Source organism: Suricata suricatta, chromosome 7, assembly GCF_006229205.1.
Source record: "Suricata suricatta isolate VVHF042 chromosome 7, meerkat_22Aug2017_6uvM2_HiC, whole genome shotgun sequence".
Taxonomy (NCBI): Eukaryota; Metazoa; Chordata; class Mammalia; order Carnivora; family Herpestidae; genus Suricata; species Suricata suricatta.
The window spans coordinates 125,806,583-125,829,914 of NC_043706.1; the positions used below are offsets into that span (position 1 = coordinate 125,806,583).

Genomic DNA, 23,332 nt, shown 5'->3' on the forward strand with positions numbered 1-23,332 from the left:
CCTCGGACTACTCTTGTCCAAACAAGAGTTTTGTTTTGTTTTGTTTTTCTCTGTGTCCCATTTTTTATGGTTTTGCATCCAACCATGAAACATAATTGCAAATATTCGGCTGTGCAAAAGAGAATAGTGCTTAAGTACAAACAGAGACACGATTCTTTTTTAAATAAATACTTACACAGCTGAGATCCCACAAGCACCTGGACGCTAAAGTCGGTGTGGCACAGCTGCCTCCCGGTGGACTCACGAAGATGTTCTAATTCCCCTCCCCACGCCCTCCCCCAACAATCATATATGGACCTGGTGCCAACGGTCGATCACAATGAGCCCCTTTTAGAACGTTCCCCAGTCCTCTATACATGATGTGGCCGGGACAAGGACACTGGCATTCCTCGGACGTCAGTGGTCCCTAATAGAAGTATTCCACATGATGGCCTTGGTCCCCGTGTCTGGTGGAGGCACTTTCTTCAGCTCCTCAACAGAACCAGCACGAAGGCACCCCCACACCCCTCAGGACATGGACCATGCACCCTTGAAGAAGGCTTTGCCCCCTTTGTCCTTGAAGACTTCCACCAGAAGTCAAGGGCCCCCCTGTACATGATGTCAGCTCCTTTGTACCGCAACTGCCTCATCGTCTGCAACTGCACAGTGTCCAAGGGGTAGGAGGAGATCCTGCCCGTCATGGCTGCCACAGTCTGGAGGGTCTACCAGTTCACCACAGTGGGGGTGTTCCTGGGGTTCAGGAACATGCCTTTGTCATTGCCCGTTAGACAATGGTGGTGCCCTGCACCAAGACACTGAAGCCGTGGTCCGGGCCCTGGATGCCGTCAGACTCGGTCATCTTTACCAGTCTCCTAGGCCTTTGAACTCCTGCTCATTCTGGACTTCCCCACATCGGCTGCCACTCAGGTTCTGGCAAAATCCGGTGGGGGGGGGGGGGGAGAGACAAAGCAGAGACAGGTGGCTCCAGGTGCGCCACCTAAGGCCAGATCACAGGCAAAATAACTCAACTGCGTGTGCCTATCCATGTCCCCTCCCCCGCCCCACCCCCAAAAGATCTGCTTGTACTTATCCTTGAAGGTCAGGTTGAGGGCTTGTGTGGGGAAGTAGCGAATGACATTGGCCAGGTGGCCCCTCCAGAAGGACAGCACGCCCTGCTCCTCGAGGGTGCGCACGATGCAGTCCATGAGGCCCTCGTTCAGCTGGTGGGCGGCAACCAGCTTGCACCTGCAGCAGCAGCTGAACCCACTGATCAGGGTCACAGCCATCTTGGAGATGGCGGCAGTAATGCCTCCAGCCAGAAAGTGTTTCAGAAAAGAGAAAACCAAGACTCCTTGATTGTCAAAGCTTCTCAAACATCTCCAAGCAGTCTTGGGAACATAACCTGAAGTAGTACCCTATACTGTCATGAAAATTCTTGGAAGACTTGTATTCTTCCTTTAAAAATTCCTGTTGAGATTTGTGTTCTATTCTATATCATATACATGTCTCTTTTAATTTGAAATAATGGGTTATTCCCCCTCAAATGTCTTTTAGAAAAACTGTTGCTTTGAGACAATGGAGTATTTCTGTCCTGTGCTACGAACTCACTAGTCAGGACCACACTGAAGGTGAGAAGACAATGTCAGTAGACCAGTTTGAGATACCCAGAAAGTACCTTGCTCAAGTTCATTCATTCATCAAGTATTTAATGAACACCCACCAAATGGTAGGCATTGTGTTAGATCGTAGGGCATGCTATGATAATAAACACCTAAGTTATCAGGTCCCAGAAAAGAGCAAAGGTTTACTTCTTGCCCATGCTAGAGTTCACTGTGGATTGGCTAAGGAAGGGCACATTTTCATCATCTTCATGCTGAGATCATCAGACAGAGCAGTCACTATCTGGAACATCAATAGTAATCTCTTGGCTGAGAGAAAAGAGTGCAGCAAAGCAATAGGAAGTGACACACATCATTTCCTCTTATATTTTATTAACCAAAGCAAGCTATATGACAAAGATATTCTTCTTCAACACAGCAAAGAAGAATAATTCACCCAGAGGGAGAGGATGTGAACACTGGCCAATAATTAGCAGTAATGCCTCACCCCACCTTTTCCAAATATGCTGAGGAAAGGTGGTTCTGGGTAAAACGGAGAAAAGAGGTCAGATCTCTCAGCATGCCAGATGGGAATTCAAGCACTTTTACTTAAATGTTAAAAGAAAAGGTTATCACAGAAGGCTAATGGACTTGGAATATGTAGGTGTCACACATGTGAGATCTACATGAGTATGTATTAAACACGTAGAAAGGTGTTTAGAATATTTATAACTCTGACTTATGGCTCCAAGTCCCAGTACTGATACAGTACTTTATCAGCAGAAAGTCATGAAATCTGCCTGTTTCCAGGGAAGGATACCACTCCTATCAGAAGCAATATGGCAAGGTTGTGCAATGTACATATAAACTATAGCCATGTTGGTGTGCCACAGCCAATGTACACAGATTACATCTAGGATCAACACGTTAGGGTTGTGTAACTTAAATATATGTGAAACCCACAACCAGTTGAGTGGGGCAACAGAGTCAGCACAGGCACTAAACATATACAGTAAGACCTTGGTTTGTGAGCATAATTCATTCCAGAAACATGCTGGTAATCCAAAGCACTTGTATATCAAAGCAAATTTCTCCATAAGAAATAATGGAAACTCAGATGATTCATTCCACAACCCCAAAATATGCATATAAAAATGATTACAATAGGGGTACCTGGGTGGCTCAGTCAGCTGATCGTCCAATTTCGGCTCAGGTCATGATCTCATCGTTCATGAGTTCAAGCCCCACGTCAGGCTTGCTGCTGTCAGCTTGTCAGCACCAAGTCTGCTTTGAATCTTCTGTCCCCCTCTCTCCCTGCCCCTCTCCCACTTGTGCTCTCTTTCCCAAAAAAGTAAGATAAAAACACTTAAGAATGACTACAATACTGTAGTATAATATAAAATATAAAGAAAAATAAACAAATTAACCTGCACTTAACTTTGAACCCCTTCCTGGCTGATGTGAAGGAGAAAAGAGAGGAGGGTTATTGCGTAGGACAACTTTCACTATCACTAACAATCACTGCCATCTATTGGCTCCATGGAATCTTTTTCTTTTTGTGCACCTTTAACAAGGAACCTATCCAATGACACTTGCTTTTGTCTCCTCTTGAGGATTTTGCAAAAATGTGACCTTGCATTGTCGTTAAACTGATTTAATGCTCATACTGCTACAGCCTTATTCAGGTGATGCTTTTCTACAAAATTTTGTACTGTTTCCCACATTTTACACATCTCCCTAACCTCAGTTGAAGTTAAGGGATTCCTCTGCCTTTTTTCCTCCTCTTCTACAGACAAGAGGGAGATGTAGATTTCTTATAAAATCTTGCAATTTTAGCCACTCCCATACCTCATTTGTGGGGCGCCTGGGGGGCTCAGTCGTTTAAGCATCTGGCTTCTGCTCAGGTCATGATCTCATGGTTCGTGGGTTCTAGCCCTTTGTCAGGCTCTGTGCTGACAGCTAGCCCGGAGCCTGCGTCAGATTCTGTATCTTCCTCTCTCTCTGACCCTCCCCTGCTAGCACTGTCTCTCTCTGTCTCTCAAAATAAATAAATAAAAACAAACAAACAAACATACCTCATTTGTATTTCTCAGTGATTTCCTTCTTAACTTCTACTGTAATCATCTGCTCACTGCCTTTCTTTTCAACCTTTTTCTGCATGAGGGTGATTGTATATGCTTTCATGGATGTTGACTACAGTATTAAGAAACTCTTGTCATATACTGTATTTAATGGAAGTGGCAATAAGGCAGCAGAGGAAAGGGTCTATATCTGCAGGCAGTCTGAGCTAGAAGGAAGCAAAGCATTCCTAAGCTGACTCTGATATGAAATAGCACAGGATTGTCCATAGGTGCTTAGAAGTGACAGAAAACACACTAGTTTCAGTTGCGGGCACTTCTAACGTTCTGAAAAATCACTGATTTCTGCCAAACACTGTGGCCTGAGACCAAACCCGAAGTGAGAGAGAGAAAGAGGGGGAGGGAAAGGGAGGGAGGGAGAACCACTGACTCAGTTGTGATCATGTGACATTCAGCATCACGCACTACTCATATTCCAAGACATTGTTCATTTAAGTTAAAAATTATTAGAAAAGTTTGCTCATCTTGTGGAACACTCATAGGACAAATTACTCGCTATCCAAGGTTTTACTGCATATGACTAAACTATGTGAGTTCACTAAGTGCGTGCTACTATTTTCATAGTTCAGTAAGATCTCCAGCTGGAAGAATGTATATCATTCCTTCCCGTAGCTCATGCTAGAAGGTTAAACCTCTGACCAGAAGCTCGAATGAAAGCCTTCATACTGAATCCAACTAACACGGATGGACGCAGCAGCTGTCAGAGACAAAGAAAGCAATCTGTCCTACAATGCCACCAATGGACCATGGCAGACACCCCAGGGAGATTAAGATACTGATCCCCTGTATCCCTAATCCAAGGAAATAAGTATCTGCATGTGTGGGTGTTGTACATTAATCAGAAGGTTTGGTTGAGATAGATTCAATAATTTTACATCATATAATTACTTGCTGTATTTAAGAACTGTATAATAAATATAATTATTTGAAGAAGCTGCCTCTGATTGGCTTTCATATTATTTCCACCAAAGCCAAAGGAATAATGTAGCCAATGGTTCACTGCAGATCTAAGGCTGCCACAACTGTGACAGAAATCCAAAAAGAGGGATAGCACTATTAAAGAGCTGCATGAAATGTGGGGGGAAATGAGAGTCTGGGTGGCTGGGACTTCAGTTGTTTTCAGGAAGTGGCAGAAATGCAGACAAAAGTAGATAATTGACATAGAGTGAAGAGCCTCAAAGGTCAGAGTAAGAGGCTTGGATTTATTTTATAGGAAATAAGAAATCATCAAAGAATTTTTAATCATAATGTAACATTATCCAATTTGTATTTTAGGAAGATAATTCGGCTAGCAGCGTAGAGGAAGGATTGAATAGAGAAGGAACACAAAGGATTTAGATCATGTAAAAGGCCACTGAAATGCCAAGACACCAAATCATAACAGCAGCAGCAGGATGGAAATAAAAAGAGGTGGCTAGGGGTGGGAACTGAAATATTTCAACTTGCAGGATCTCTTACAGTGGTCTCCCAAACCAGCTGGCTTTCAAAAGTACCTTGGGAAATTATAAAATTCTTATTCTCTGGACTATTAAATCAAAATTCTTATCTCAGAACTATTAAATCAAATTCCCTTAAGGATGTAGGCTAGGAAATGCTTGTCATACCCCAGGGGTTTATGATGCAATCAACCCAGACTAAGAAGTTATTTTTCCATAAACTTGCTTAAGTGACTGAGCTGGTGTCTTTAAATCAGGAACACATACAAAAAAAGGCTTCACGGCCTCTCAGTAGTTGAGGTTTGGATATATTGAATTTACTGAACTTATAGGACATCCAGAAGTCTTATAGATAATTAAATATATCAGTCCAGAAGGAAAATTAGAGCTAGGGCTGTATCATCAGAGGATTGGAGACAGTCCTTCAAAAAGTATAGCTGAGGATAAGAAGTGATCTGAGGAAAGAAACTCAAAGAGTACTTGTACTTAATGGTAGTGCACAGAAAGATGAGCTCAGTAATATTAGGGTTGGCCAAGGAAGGATAAATGTACCTAACAGATAATTCCATTAAATCACCATAAAAACATATTGCTTTTCTTGTTTACAACAACGTAAAGTACTAAACAAAATCAGTTTGTGCTTTTCAAAATAAAGGCTTCAGCGCTCAGCCCAAGTCAGGTGTGTCACCTGCCTACCCTACTGTCCTATTGCCCATCCAAGTATCATCTATACAGTCACCTGAGATGGATTTTTTAAAAACACAGACTCTTACAACTCAACAACTGAAAGGCAAATAACTCAAATAAAGATGGACAGAGATGTAAACAGATAGGTCTCCAAGAAGATACACACATATGTGTGTATCTTCTGACTGTCATCTGGCCAATGAGCGTGTGAAAAGATATTCAACATCAGTCATTGGAGAAATTCAAATTAAGACCACAATGAGATACCACTTCACACCCCCTAGATGGTTAAAATTTTTAAATGTAGAGACTGTGGAAAGTTGAAACTCTTATACATTGTTGGTGGGAATATAAAATGATACAGTCACTCTGGAAAACAGTTTGGCAATTCCTCAAAAGGCAAGCTATGGAGTAACCATATGACTCAGCAAGTCCATTTCTGGATATATACCCAAAAGAAGTGAAAACATATGTCCACACAAAAGTTCATAGCAGCATTATTCAAAAAATGAAAACAACCCATATATCCATCAATTGATGAATGAATAAATGGAATGTGGTATATCCATACAATGAAATATTACTCAACAGAGAAGGTATGAATGAAGAATGTATGATCAGTTACAAAGAGACACATATTGTATGGTTCCATTCATATGAAATATTCAATAGTGAACAGAGACACAAAACACATTGCTACATTTGCCAGAGGATGGAGGAGGAAGAAATGGGGATGTATTTGTGGTGAAAATGTTGGAGAATTAATGTTGATTACACAATGTTGTGACTATACTAAAAACCACTGAATTTTATGCTTTAAAGGAGTGAACTTTATGATATATGACTCAGATCTCAATGAAACTCTTTTGAAATAAATGAATTTCCAGATTCCACCTTTGGAGATTCCATAATTCTGCGATTGACCCAAGAATTTGTATGTTTAAAAAGTTCATCAGGTTGGAGCACCTGAGTGGCTCAAATCATGATCTCATGGTTTGTGGGTTTGAGCCCTGCATTGGGCTCACTGCTGTCAACAGAGCCTACTTCAGATCCTCTGTGCCCCTGTATGCCCCTCCCCCACTCATGCTCTCTCAAAAATAAGTAAATAAGTAAATAAGTAAATAAATAAATTAATTAATTAATTAAAACATTTTCTTTTTTCCTTTTATAGTTTATTGTCAAGTTTGTTTCCATATAACACCCAGTGCTCATCCCAATAAGTAATAAAAACATTTTAAAAAGCTCACAAGGTCAATGGAAACAATCAACAAAACTAAAAGGCAACTGACAGAATGGAAGATATCTGCCAATAGCATATCTGACTTTCGTATCCAAAATTTATAAAGAACTTATCAAACTCAAGACACAAACAATGAAAAACCAAACAACCCAGTTAAGAAACTGACAGAAGATGTGAGAGACACTTCTCCAAAGAGGACATCCAGATGGCCAACAGACACATGAAAAGATGCTTAACATCACTCATCATCAGGGAAACACAAATCAAAACCACAGTGAGATACCACCTCACACCTGTCAGAATGACTAAAATTAACAACACAAGAAACAATAGGTTTCAGCAAGGATACAGAAAAAGGGAAACCCTCTTGCACTGTTGATGGGAATGCAAACAGGTACAACAACTCTAGAAAACAGTATGGAGGTTCCTCAAAAAGAAAAATAGGGGTGCCCAGGTGACTCAGTTGGTTAAGCGTCTGACTTCATCTCAGGTCATGATCTCATGGTTCACAGGTTTGAGCCCTGCATTGGGCCCTTTGCTGACAACTCAAAGCTTGGACCCTGCTTCAGGTTCTGTGTGTCTTTCATTCTCTGGTCCTCCCTTGCTCATGCTCTGTCTCTGTCTCTCAAAAAGAAATAAATGTTAAAAAAAAAAAAACTAACTAAAAACAGAATAATGCTATGATCCAGCAATTGCACTATTAGGTATTTACCCAAAGGCTACAAAAATACAGATTTGAAGGGGTACATACAGCCCAATGTTTAGAGTAGCATTATCAACAATAGCCATACTATAAAGAGAATACAGATGTCCATCGACTGATGAATGGATAGGAAGATGGTGTGTGTGTGTGTGTGTGTGTGTGTGTGTGTGTGTGTGTGTAATAGAAACTACTCAGCCATCAAAAGGAATGAAATCCTGCCATTTGCAATGACATAGATGGAGCTAGAATGTGTCATGCTAAGCGAAATAAGTCAATCAGAGAAAGACAAATATCATGATTTTGCTCGTATGTGGAATTTATTTTTTAATGTTTATTTTTGAGTGAGAGAGAAAGAATGAAAGCAGGGGAGGGGTAAAGACAGAGAGTGACAGAGGATCTAAAGTGGACTCTGTGCTGACAGCAGACAGAGAGCCAGATACGGGGCTCAACTCAGGAACCATGAGATCATGACCTGAGCCAAAGTCAGACACTTAACTGACTGAGCCGCCCAGGTACCCCTCATATGTGGAACTTAAAAAACAAAAGAGATGAACATATGGGAAGGAGGAGGGAGAAGAGAGGGAAACAAACCACAAGGGACTCTTAATGATAGAAAACAAAGTGAGGGTAGAGGGAGGGAAGCGCGTGAGGGATGGGCTAGATGGGTGATGGGTATAAAAAAGGCAAATGTGATGAGCACTGGGTGTTGTATATAAATGAGCAATCACTGAACTCTACTTCTGAAATCAACATTGCACTGTGTATGAGCTAACTAATGCAGCAGGTGATCCTAATGCTCAGTCAGGGTAGGGAATCACTGATGCATCTGGAAAATTCACTACAGAGTTCCCTAAGTTACACTCGCAGAAAAAGAAAAGATGCCAACAGCAGTGGCTCAAAATGGACAAAGAAGAGAGAAAGACTGTCCCCGCCTGGTCCTCCAGGACTCAGGAAAGAAGGCCCTACTCAGCACCCCACAGAGGACGCCCTCCGCCCTGCAGTCCCCAATCCCATCTCCCTCGCCAGCTGCCTTCACAGCGCTCTGCCCTCTACACCCCAGCCACCCATCACGGGCCTCCCACGGTCTCCTATCACAGAAGGCCTAAATGCTTAAATGCCTCTGAAGCCCCAGACTTTGGCTTTTCCCTTGTCACCCTAATAAAACTATGATTCTCACATCTGGCAGATCTCTAAAAATAATTTTGTTGCTTTTATTTTCACAATTACAGAAAAAAAAAGAGTGAGGTAAGATCCTATCTTTCTCTAAATACCAAGTTTAAAATACTATCCCCTCTATAAAGACTTCCCTAACCCTCTCCCATTCCTGAACTCTTACGGGGATGAACGTCCTCCACTTCATTGCATATAGGTTTTCAGATTTCCATCACACTCCTTCCTTGATCATAAACCTCTGTCTTCTTGGCTAGAATATAAGTCTCTTAAATGCAAGAGTTGTGAATTTTTCACTGGTGTTTCCCAGCACCAAGTGGTTAACTGAGCCCCAAAATTGTATGGAGTTGATATGTGAATAAACACTTATTCTGATTTTTTAGGATTTTTTTCTAATTGAGGAAGGGAAAGTTAGATGCCTTTTCTCAATGGCTGATACCAAAATAAGGTTTTAGGGGTGCCTGGGTGGCTCAGTCGGTTAAGCATCTGCTTCGGCTCAGGTCATGATCTCATGGTTCGTGGGTTCGAGCCCTGCGTCAGGCTCTGTACTGACAGCTCAGAGCCTGGAGCCTGCTTCAGATTCTGTGTCTCCCTCTCTCTCTGACTCTCCCTTGCTCGTGCTGTCTCTCTCTGTCTCTCAAAAAAAAAAACAAAACATTTAAAAAAATAAGGTTTTAAACAATACTAAATGTGAGGTTTAGTGAAAATAATACATTTTTATTTTCATGGCACTTTTTTTCCTTTGTAATAGCAGAGAACCTGAAAGAGTTCCCTGTTTTAAGTCTGATTTGGATTATGTCTCTCTATATTCCTCACACCTAATTAGATTGATTCTCTAATGAATTCTAAGTGCATCTCTCTGAAAAATAATAAAACCTCTTCAACTACAATTAAAAAACATCGTCAAGTGAAAACTGCAGATTCGAATTTCCAAACAAATTAAGTAAAGACTGAAGCCTTGGCAAAATGTATACAGAGCTCAGAGGTAAAGTGTTTTTCTAATAAAATTTTTATAGGATACTCCCTCATTGCAAATAAATGTGAAACGATAAATATAAATAAGCCAATGATAAAATCTTGTCAATATTTTTAATACAAAATAATTATTACTTCCATTTGCAAAGAATGTTCATATGTATTAGCTCAGTGTTTCCTCATAATCATTCTGAACTAGTAAATGTTAAAGCAATACTTTAAATCAACGTGTTTCTATATTCAACATTCAGAATCTGTACATCCTCAGAATTTAAAAGACGATATTGAGATTAGTTCTGAATCTAAGATCATGGGAATAACAATGCAGCCCCAAATGCAATCTTCTGTGGACAGGAATCCAAAATTTCTCCAGTTCTGGAATTGTTCTGTGTAATGGCTATCACACTCATCAAATAGACAGACTTTTAGTGATTTCAATCAATGATGAAGGTAATAAATTAGTACTTTGTAGCAAAAGACACGAATCTAAATGTCACAGTAACTTTTCCCAAAGGCACAAATAGTTCCTAAAATCTACACATAAAGCATCCAAAAATTCTGCCAATCATAGGTGAAATGTTGATAAAAATTTTCTTTGTTCGTAAACATAATATAGAACCTTTTGCGGCAAAACTAAAAAGAAAATTATTGCATAGTCACCATTTCTCTAATTCTCGATGGTTTAATTACCTAAAATTCAGGATAAAGCTTTCTGCTATGTTAATGTGACATTATGATTTAACATTTAAAAACATGAAGGTCACAGGACTGGAAATGTTGAGCGGCTCATTCAGTGTATAGTAACACAGACCTGTGCTCGCTGGACACGACCCAGGATCCCACCATCAGTGCAAAAAACGGAAAACTGTCCAGATCACAATACTCAAGTTGAGGACAATCTTGGAATAATAAAACAGTTTAAGGAGCTTTCCTGGACAGAGGTCCTGGCACCAAAGCCGCTGGCAGGATACAGGCATCCCTCACACCCAAGAGATGCCCAATGCCCAGCCAGTGAGACCTGACCTGCCGGCGGACCCCATTTCTTTCGCAGAAAGTTGAAATCTCCTCAGACTTTTCTCATCTCATTAAGTCCAACTGAAAATCTTTTCCTCATTCACTGTCACATCCCAAATACCCATGAGCATCATCTTTATGCAAAGAAACACAGTAAAATATAAAATCTCCACTATATGCATTTTATTTCCCCAAATTAAGTAACATAAAATAAGTTATACTTGTTTAAATTTTTAAATTATTTTCTTATTTATTATTTTTTTTGAGAGAGAGAGAAAGTGAGCAAGCTAGAGAAGAGCAAAGAGATAGGGAGAGAGGGAGAATGCCAGTGCAGAGCCCAACACGGGGCTCGAACTTACAAACCATGACATCATGACCTGAGCCAAAATCAAGTCAGATGCTTTACCAACTGAGCCACCCAAGTGCCCCTATGTTTGTTTAAAGGGTATGCTTTACCCAACTGATTATTTTCTTTCCTTAGGAGCAGCAAAGAACATTTTTAAGATTGTAGTTGATATATCACCTTTAAAAAAACTTCATAACTTTTCTCCCTCTGTACTGTGTGAGCATGAGACAATATTTTCTTTAAGTTTCCCTAAAATTAGAACCTTATTCTGCTTCTAGGGGACATGAACAAATCATCTAAAAGCAGCAAGTATTTGCTTTCAGTTCCCATTAACTCTCTGACAAAGGATCAGGTACAGGGGGAGATGGAATAAGAAACTGCAATAATATCTACTCCTGGATTATTTTTCTCTAGTCTGATACAACTGGTTTTGATCTAAGAAGCAAGAAAATACTTTTCACTTTGGTTTGAAGATCCTTCTCAATGTTGTTTAAACTTTGGGCTGTCTTGGCTGATACACATGAAAGAATGCTCTGAAGAAAAAGGAGTTGGGGAGAGACCAAGAGAATAAGAGAAGGATCATTTGGAGTAAGCAGAGTCTCAATTCACCTCCCCATTCTTTCTCATTCTCCAACAATTCCCTTCTCGCCGATAATACAGAGATATCCCAGATCTCACACAGTCAGCATGAACTCTTTCTCATCTGTGAAGTCCCAGAGTTCAGAGTTTGAGGATGGGATATCAAAATTCATTCACCAAATTTCCATGCAGCGCCTAGTGCTGGATCATGACACCTGCCCAAAGGTGTTTCCCACAGGCTAGTACTGTTTGAGCTTAGATTATCCACTAAACCTCTCTGAGCCCCACTTTCACCATCATAAAATGAAATCTTCATACAATAATTTCAGGTGACCAAGAAATAGTAAAATTTCATTACCATAATTTTTAGATGGAATTTTTCATTCAACAGTAATAAACGATTACCAAAATAAGTCCTTCTTGACCATGTCATATGTCACTCTTCAAAGTTTTTTTTTTTGATATGAATGTCATTCATATCTCATTACACTATTCTCATGCAATGCTCTACCAGGCCCTCCTGTTTGTATTGCCTTTTTTAATGATTCCCTGGATGGTTCCTTTGAGTGTTGTAAGTGAAGCTATGTTCTTGAAAGACTCTCACCTCATAATGGATGAAACAAAGGACCAAGGTCCTACTTAGGAGATCATTCTTCTACTCAAAGTTTATCTCATTAAAATGGAATGCATTGTATCCACAAAAATTCAGCTGCAATGGGGATGATATCCCTTATGCCCTACATGCCCCTCCATCCTCCACCCAAAACCAGTCTTCTCCAAGGTACAGCACAGCTAAAGTAGAAGCAGAAATATAAAGGTGTAAGGCAAGTAACTATTGGGAGGATGCAACATAGTCTAGAATATAATCCAGTTTAAGGATTAGTCCAATATTAAACAAAACTGCTGCTTCTATGAACACAAACCTTAAGATCAATACATTTTATATTGAAAATGGAAACACAGAGGTAAGTCAGCTGCTATAAATTGTTGGCTATCTTAAAGTGATAGCTACTACTCTGTTCTAGGCACTTTATAAACGAGTCCTCATAACAACACTAGTATAGTTTTTAATCATCCCTTTTTAGAAAAGGAGGAAAACTCATAGGGTTAAGTAATTTATATAAGGTTATACAAGTCTGCAGCAGGATCTGACGTCTGATCAGAGTTTATCCTATTCCAAACACTTGTTCTTTCCACTGTGCTATGGTATCCCTTCATGTTACCTTCTAAATACATGTCTTTTATCTATAATATAGAAAACAGTAAAGAAGGCAGAGGGCAAGTTTTTCCACCCAAAGTCAACTAATAACCTTTAAAAGTTTAGAATGTTAGGAATAATTTTATGAATTAAATACTAGACAAAATTTACCATATGTTGTGAGTTGAATTGTGTCCCCAAAAATTCATATGTTGATATCCTACCCTTCAGTTCTTCTGAATGCTATCTTATTTGGAAACAGTATCTTTACAGTGGTAATCAACTTTGCAATGAAGTCATTGGGTTAGGCACTAATGCAATGTGATTGGTGTCCTCCTAAAGAGAGAAAATTTGGACAGAGAGACACATAGAGAGAAGATCATGTAAGGACATAGGGAAAAGATGACCATCTACAAGCCAAGGAGAAAGTCCTAGAACAGATCTTTCCCTCACAGACCTCAGAAGAAACCAATCCTGCTGAAACTCTAATTTGGGACTTCTAGCCTCCAGAACCATGAGAAAATAAATCTGTTGCTTAAGTCATTCAGTCTGTGGTAATTTGTTATGGCAGCCCTAGAAAGCTAATACATTATCTTAAAATATAAAGTTATCCATGTTGATTTGCTTAACCTCCTTAAATTATAATGGATTATTTAAAAAATAGAAATTTTCATGTCAATTCTACTTTAACATAATCATCGTTGTGGCACAAAAAGCAATATGAAATGAAACTAAATTAATTTTTGAAGAAAAATAAAAGAGTAGAGTATAAATAGTGATAATTTGAATGTTGAACTTATGGCTATTAACATCTAAAACTACAAACCCAGATAGAGTGTTATTGAATGGAGACAAAATTTAATGCCAGGTTCTAAGTAAAGAGTTAAGAATCCTCCGCATTAAAGAAGATACTCCCAAGTAAAACAACCTAATTTTAACAAGAAAGATATGGATTAAACTCAGTATGTGTGTATGTGTGTGAATCAGTGTACATATAAATACACACACATGCACAAATATGTTAGAAATAAACAGCAAAATCAAGAATTATTTTGCAGGACACTTGGGTGGCTCAATTGGTTAAGCAACTGACTCCTGATTTCAGCTCAAGTCATAATCTCATGGTTCGAGAGTTTCAGCCCCAAGTCAGCTTCTATGCTAGCTCTTTCTCTCTTTTTCTCAAAAATAAATAAATAAACAAATATTTTTTTAAAAAAGAATTGTTTTGCAAAATATTTTAAAATATACTAGAAAAATATCTACCTGTAAATTTTAAAAAAATTAGTCCAAGACTTCTTCTCTTTCCTATAAAAGTAACAACTAAAACAATGGCACAATATATGAAACAACTCCTTTCAAATGCTGAACAAAAGGCAGCACAGGACTATATTTCTGAGAGAAGAGAAAGAAACAAGGTAAATAATATGAATGCCATGGATTTATGCTTGCAGAGAATTTCTGAACCATGACACAGGGATGGGATTCCAAATAGAATGTAATGGTCTGTGTAATTGAGGGAAAAGAAATACAAATTTGGAAAGAACAGGGTGAGTAGAATTTGTAGGGCCAAATTCCAAAATGAGAAAGCAATGAAGAGAAAGAGTTCGATAAATCTGCACAAAGGTGTCTAGATTCTTTGGCTTCATGCCAATCTACGGATGCATAAGATTAACTTTGATAGAGCTATACAAAGGACAAATGGCATGTCATACAAAAAACAAGTAGAATAAATTTCTACATATTGTATGCCAAAGACCTGGCAGAGCCATTACTGAACTGAGAAACATTTGCATTTCCATCAGAGTGAGATCTTATTTAATACATGGGGCATTCAAAAGAGAACATAGAAGGGCCATTGTTTAATAGTAGGGCTAAATTAGCTCTGCACTAAAAGCTACTATATACCTGCCCTTATAAACCTTCAAGATAAACTTCAAAAGTAACAAACCAATTCACAAGTAACTTAACTGCCAGAAAAAAATTCCAAATTCTAAAACAATGTAAAACCATGATGTCCAGCATCCAAACAAAAATTAATAGATATGAAAGTCAATTTTCTTCTATGTATTGGCAATGAACAACTGAAATTTAAAATTGAAAAGTTTTTAAATACATCCTTTAAAATGGCAGCCCCCCCAAAAACAATGTATAAATCTAACAAAACATGTACAGGATCTGTATGTGAATAACTACAAAACACTAACAAAAGAAATCAAAAAAGACCTAATTAAATGGAGATGTATTCCAGGTTCATAGATTAAAAGACTCTATATTGTTAAGATGTCAATTTTTCTGAACTTGATATACAGATTCAATGGAATCCCAAACAAATCACAGCAAGCTATTTTGTAATGTCAACAATTTGATTCTAAAATGTTAATGAAAAGTCAAAACACCAAAAAGACTCAACACAATACTGAAGAAAACAAAATTGAGGACTCACACTATTAATATTTCAAGATCAGTCTAAAGCTACAGTAATCAACACAGTGTGATGTGGGTGAAAGAATGAGCACACGGATAGATCAGTGCAAATATAGTCAACTGAGTTTTAATAAAGGCACATCAAAAAAGGAAGGACAAAGTTTTCAACAAATGGGGCTAGAACAACTGGATGTCCACATGAAAACCAAAAAAAGAACCTAGACACAGGCTTTGTATCATAAATAAAAATTAACACAAAACGGATTATTATAGACCTACATGTAACATGCAAAACTATGAAAAGCTTCTAGAAGATAACACAGAAGGAAATTGAATTGACCTTTGATTTAGAAATGACTTTTTTTATCCAAAACCAAAAGTACAATCCAGAAAATAAAAAAATAATAAGTTCTACTTCATTAAAATGAAAAGCTCTAGTATATAACACTGTTAAGAGAATGAAAACACAGGTAACAGACAGGGATGAAATATTTGTAAATCATATATTGCTTTAGAATTGTATCCAAATAGGGGCAGCTGGGTGGCTCAGTCAGTTAAGTGTCTGACATCGGCTCAGGTCATGATCTCATGGCTTGCAAATTCGAGCCCTACATCAGGCTCTGTGCTGATAGCTCAGAGCTTGGAGCCTACTTCAGACTGTGTCTCCCCCTCTCTCTGCCCCTCCGCCACTCACGCTATCTCTCTCTCTCTCTCTCCCCCCCTCAAAATAAATAAACATTTGAAAAAAAAGTTTTTTAAGAATTGTCTCCAAATATTGAAAGAACTCTTAAAAGTCAGCAAACAACCTACCTAAAAAGTGGAGAAAAGATCTGAGCAGACACCCAATTATAGAAGATACTAACTACATAATTAAAGATGATATGACCAATTAAAAAAGATATGATAAATAAGCATATAAAAAGATTCTTCACATCATTTATTATTAAGGAATTGACAACTTAAAAAATCAGATACTACTACACAGCTATAAGAATAGTTAAAATCCAAAAAATGAAAAAAATCAATTGCTGATGAGAATGTGTAGCAACAGGAACTCTCATTCATTGCCGGAAAGAATGAAAAATGCTATGGTCACTCTGGAAGATGGTTTGGCAGTTTCTTACAAAGCTCAATATAGTTTTATATGATTGGCAAACTCATTCTTAAAAAGTTTTTGAAAACTACATGTTTACATAAAAACTTGCACATCATTGTTTATAGCAACTTTATTCATCATCCCCAAGTGGGAAGAAGGAAGTTTGTTTGGGGCAGGAGAGGACTCTGCTCAAGTTAAAGCTTTCCAGATAAAAGGGCTACTTATGGCTGACACTTCCACTCCTCTCTCTCCTCCCATATTCCACTGGATGCAGATGTGGTGAGAAGAGCAGCTGTTCCTTGGAAAAAGCCGAGGAAATATAATGAGACTTTCCTGACATCTGGGAGCTGTGGACCATTACCAGCTCTATCTATATATGTACTTTTTATAGCAGAAAATTTAACTCTTCTTTGTTTAAGTAACTGTTGAATTTTCCTGTTAACCTGCAGTCCACTGTTTTCTAAACTGCCCTGGAAACACTACACACTTTTTGAGGGGACGTGTTCCTCCCCAACTCCAAGAAATATTTGCTCTTGGGAATGCTCACTGTACTCCCACCTTCTAGGCAAGAAGGATTGGTTCAAGGAAGGTGAATTTCAGTTTTTTCCCCCACACATTTTTCTAACTAAGGCTGTCAGGGAAGAATAATTTTTTCTTCTCTGGCTTTGAGTATGTGAGCCTGGAGCTCCCTGTTGGGAAGGCTAGCTTGGGGGAGCTGGCTTGAAGAATGAAGTCAATACCACAGTAAAGCAAACCCAAGGGGAAGAGAGAGAGCTGGAGAGCAAGTGAGGAGACAGATGCTAAACTCTATGCTTCTTTTAGTTTGGTTATATGAGCTAATAATCATTTCTTCTTTTAGGTTCATTCACACTCAGTTTTCTATTACTTACAATCAAAGAGTCTAGCTCAATACAATTAATGTGATTTTAAATTGTAAGATGAGGTATGAGAAAAGGAAGAGGTATTATGAGAAAGATTAAGAGAGGAGTTAGGGAATACTTCTAAAAAACAACAGGTAAGAAGAGATCTAACAAATAAACAGATGCAAACTGAGAGAAGACTGGAAGGAGAGATTTCCCACAGGCCTCCTGCCGGCCCAGCCTCTCTGCAGCAGGAATTCAGTATGCCCTACACACGGGAGGGAAAGGTTTGCCTGGAAAGATCTCGAGACATTTATAGATGCACTCAGTAGAGGTGAAGGTCAAAAAAAAAAAATTCAAAACAAAATTTTTAAATAGGCAATTCCATTTAGGTATAAAATAGGCTAAAATATCCTTCCCCATAGTAAAGTTTCATTTGCTTGTGTATCTGTTTTTACTTAGCTCATGGTAAGGACCTGGAGCTTGCTGGCTCCCCAGCCTCACACAAAGAAACCCCACTCTGCAAAATCTGCCAAATCACACAGTGTCCCACGCATGTGCTCCCATTTAGAGGGGATTTGGGATAAATATAAACAACTGTGACACAAAACCAGCCCAGCAGCCTATACTAATCAACATACCCTTTATTCATAAAAGTGAATGGTCATCCAAGGATTACCAGGTATTTGAGGAAAACCTATAGTATTAAAGAAAAAAACAATTGCCTATTGGGGTAAAAAAGTCAATTCAAGACAGAAACAACTTTTAATCAGTTCTATCTAATGTCATCAGAAAAGCATTAATTATTAATTGTATCCATCCAGGAAGAACAAGCAACTCTTAAAAAAGAAATCAGAGAATAACAGAAAAATGTGGACAATTAAAAATATGGTTGCTTAAAAAAATCCAATGTAAAGACTAAATGATAGAATGGCTAGTATTCAAAACCAAACAGTAAGGGGCACCTGGGTGGTTCAGTTGGTTAAGCGTCTGACTTTGGCTCAGGTCATGATCTCGCAGTTCCTGAGTTTAAACCCCGTGTAGGGCTCTGTGCTGACTGCTGAGAGCCTGGATCCCGCTTTGAATTCTGTGTCTCTCTCTCTTTTTCTGTCCCTCCCACCCCCCTTCAAAAATAAATAAACATTTAAAAAAGCTAAAAACCAAACAGTGATCCGAGAAACACTGTCAGGAGAATCCATCCAAACACAAAACATATAAAATATAAGACAAAATGTAAAAGATACTTACATATATGCAGAATGTCCAATATATGGCTAACAGACATTTCAGAGGAAGGACCAGAGAAAACAAGGGAGGAAACAAAATAATAATTTCATTATTTTAAGGAAATTTCCAAGTTGAAAGAAAGAATTCCTGAAATTAAAAGAGCCAACCAATTGTCAAGTAATTTAAACAAAAGAGACTCAGATCAATCCTGGTAAAATAACTTAAGGAAAGGTTGTAAAGCTTCAAAAGAAGGGGGAAAAATAAAGAGATTGCCTAGCACAATTATCAATTACAAAGGGTGCTGGAAGGTCCTGAGGCAAAGGCTTCAAAGGGAAAATTAATTTAAGACTAGAAGACTCTACCAAATAATCAAGTGTGAGGCCGAAATAAAGACATCTTCAGGTATTTAAGAATTTAGATATTTTACCTCTCAGATATGTTATCTCTCATTTACTGTTTCTTCAAAATTATTTTAGGACACAATCCAAGAAAATGAGTTGAGATATTTAGGAAAAAGGAAGACATGGAATCCAAAGCAATGTAACTAACACAGGAGATCAATTCGGAAAAAAAATAATAAAGTCCCAGATAGCGGTGCTCAAAAAGCTATATATCAGGCTGCTGAAAAGCTCTGCGGTGGTTTACACGAGGTTTTGGTTGGGGTGTGGGGCTTCTTCCCCCTTTCACAACTGGTCCTACTTGATGTTTTTGAAATAATATGAAATGCAAAGATTTTTTTCCCCACGCATATTAGTTTATCTCATCATTCTGACACTCTTATGGAACTGATAGATGAGAATTAACCTTTTATTAAAACCCTACAGCCTAAAAGCAAAAACTTTTTTCTTTGGGAGTAGATAATACTATCCTAATTTATAGTGGGGGGAAAAGGGATGAAGAGGGAAGCCTAGGTGTCTCAGTCAATGGAGCATCAGACTTTGGCTGACGTCATGATCTAAAGGCTGGGCTACCTCAAGAAAGAAGCTAAAGTATACATGGTGGAGAGTCCCAAATATCACTACGAGTACAGAAATAAAATAGCCAAAGTCTCGACAAGAGAGACCAAGGGACATCACTAAAAGAACACTTCCTAAATGGACAGGCCCCGGACAGTCTATCAGCCTCCTTTAATATACCAGGACTTAGAGGTGCAGAACTCATAACAAGCTTTTAAAACTTGTAAGAGACAGAAAGCTAGCCAAAATGACAAAATGGAAGAACTCTCCTCTAAAGAAATTCCAGAAAGAAGTGACAACTAAAGAATTGGTCAAAACAGATATAAGCAACATAACTGACCAAGAATTTAGAACAATAGTCATAAAATTAATCACTGGGCTGGAAAAAGGCATGGAAGACACCAGAAATGCAATTGCTACAAAGATTATGGACCATAAAAATAGTTGTGATAAATTAGAAAATGCTATAAATGAGGTGTATGATAAAATGGAGGCAGCTACTGCATGGATTGAAAAGGTAGAGAGGAGAAAAGGTGAATTAGAAGACACAATTAAAGAAAAAGAGGAAGCTGAGAAAAAGAGAGATAAATTGATCCAGGAGCATGAAAGGAGAGTTCGAAAACTGAGTGATGCAATCAAATGGAAAAATATCCATATCATAGGAATTCCATAAGAAGAAGAAGAGAGAGAAAGGCGCTGAAGGGGTACTTGAACAAATTATAGCTGAGAACTTCCCCAATCTGGGGAAGGAAACAGACACTGAAATCCAAGAGGCACAGAGAACTCCCTTCAGACATAATTTGAATCGATCTTCTGCATGATATATCATAGTGAAACTGGTAAAATATAAGGACAAAGAGAAAATTCTGAAAGCAGCTAGGGATAAAAGGGCCCTAATATACAAAGGGAGACGTATCAGAGTAGTTGCAGACCTATCTACTGAAACTTGGCAGGCAAGAAAGGAATGGCAGGAAATCTTCAATGTGATGAACAGAAAAAATATGCAGCCAAGAATCCTTTATCCAGGAAGCTTATCATTCAGAATAGGAGAGAAGGGTGCCTGGGTGGCTCAGTTGGTTAAACATCCAGCTTCGGCTCAGGTCATGATCTAATGGTTTGTGGGTTTGAGCCCCACGTTGGGATCTGTGCTGACAGCTCAGAGCCTGAAGCCTGCTTCTGATTCTGTGTTTCCCTCTCTCTGACCCTCCCCTACTTATGTTGTCTCTCAAAAATAAATTAAAATTTAAAAAAATAATAATAGGAGGAGAGATAAAGGATTTCCCAAACAAACAAAAATTGAAGGAATTCATCACCACTAAACCAGCCCTACAAGAAATCCTAAGAGGGACCCTCTGAGGGAAGTGTTGCAAGGAACACAGGTTACCAGAGACACCACTACAAGCATGAATCCTACAGAGAACACAGTGACTCTAAATCCATATTTTTCAATAATAACACTGTATGTAAATGGACTAAATGCTCCCATCAAAAGACATAGGGTATCAGAATGGATAAAAAAAAAAAACCAAAACCCATCTATTTGCTGTCTACAAAGGAGTCATTTTAGACCTGAGGACACATTCAGATTGAAAGTGAGAGTATAAAGAAATATCTGTCATGCTACTGGAAGTAAAAAGGAAGCTGGAGGAACCACACTTATATCAGACAAACTGGGCCTTAAAGTTAAGGCAGTAACAAGAGATGAAGAAGGGCATTATGTAATAATTACAGGGCCTATCCATCAGGAAGAGCTAACAATTATAAACATCTATGCACTGAATTCAGAAGCACCCAAATACATAAAACAATTAATCACAAACAGAAACAATCTTCTTGATAAGAATGTGCCAAATAAATAAATAAATAAACAATAAATAAATAAATAAATAAATAAAAAGAATGTGCCAATAGCAGGGGACTTTAATACTCTGCTTACAGCAATGGACAGATCAACTAGACAGAAAATTACTAAAGAAACAATGGACTTGAACAACACATTGGACCAGATGGATTTGACAGACAGATTTAGAACTCTACCTCCTGAGGCTATGGAATTCATTTTCTTCTTGAGTGCACATGGTACATTCTCCAAGACAGATCACATACTGGGGCATAAAGCAGCCCTCAATAAATATAAAAGAATTGAGATCATACCATGCACACTTTCAGATCACAATGCTATGAAAGTTGAAATCAATCACAGGAAAAGTATGGAAACCTCCAAAAGCATGGAGGTTAAAGAACACCTTACTACAGACAGAATGGGCCAATTAGGCAATTAGAGAAGAAATTTAAAAATATATGGAAACAAATGAAAATGAAAATACAACAATCCAAACTCTTTGGGATGCAGCCAAGGCAGTCCTAAGAGGAAAGTACACTGCAGTCCAGGCCTATTTCAAGAAAGTAGAAAATGCACATATAGAAAATCTAACACTGCAACTAAAGGAACTAAAAGCAGAGCAGAGAGAATACCCCAAACCCAGCAGAAGAAGAGAAATAATAAAGACCAGGGCAGAAATAAACAATATAGAATCCAAAACAAAACAGTTGAAGAGATCAATGAAACCAAGAGTTAGTGTTTTGAAAAAATAAACAAAATTGATAAACCTCACCCAGGCTTCTCAAAAAGAAAAGAGAGAGTACCCAAATAGACAAAATCATGAATGAAGTGGATTTGTTACAAGCAATCTATCAGAAATACAAGCAATTGTCAGGGAATACTACGAAAAATCATATGTCAATAAACTGGCCAACCTAAAAGAAATGGACAAATTTCTAAATACACACACACTACCAAAACTCAAACAGGAAGAGACAGAATATCTGAACAGACCCATAACTAGTGAAAAAATTGAATCAGTTATCAAAAATTTCCGAACAAAAAGAATCTGGGCTAGATGGCTTCCCTGGGGAATTCTACCAGACATTTAAAGCAGAGTTAATACCCATTCTTCTCAATCTATTCCAAAAAATAGAAATGGATGGAAAACTTCTGGACTCATTCTACAAAACCAGCAACCCTTCGATTCCCAAACCAGAGACCCAGCAAAAAAAATAGAACTACAGGCCAATATCCTTGATGAATACAGATGCAAAAATCCTCAACAAGATACTAGCAAATCGAATTCAACAGCATATAAAAAGAATTATCCACCATGATCAAGTGGGATTTATTCCTGGGTTACAGGGCTGGTTCAATATTCACAAATCAATCCATGTGATATATCACATTAACAAAAGAATAGATAAAAAAAAACCATATGATCCTGTCGATATATGCAGAAAAGGCATTTGACAAAATACAGTATCCTTTCTTAATAAAGACCCTCGAGAAAATCAGGATAGAAAGAACTTACTTAAATATCCTAAAAGCCATTTATGTGGCATATCAGATAAAGGGCTAGTATCCAAAATACTAAAGCTCACTAAACTCCATACACAAAAAATGAATGATCCAGTGAAGAAATGGGCAGAAGACCTGAAGAGACACTTCTCCAAAGAGGACATCCAGATGGACTACAGGCACATGAAACGATGCTCAACATCACTCATCATCAGGGAAATTCAAATCAAAACCACACTGAGATACCACCTCACACTGGTCAGAGTCACTAAAATGAACAAATCACAAGACTATAGATGCTGGCGAGGGTGTGGAGAATTGGGCACCCTCCTACACTGTTGGTGGGAATGTAAACTGGTG

The 23,332-nt window shown here is 38.3% G+C and overlaps 1 pseudogene; it reads right to left on the reverse strand.

Moving 5' to 3' along the window:
- Positions 1 to 464: 464 nt before the first annotated feature.
- The window catches only part of LOC115295362, a 25,602-nt pseudogene continuing 2,734 nt past the window's right edge, over positions 465 to 23,332 (reverse strand).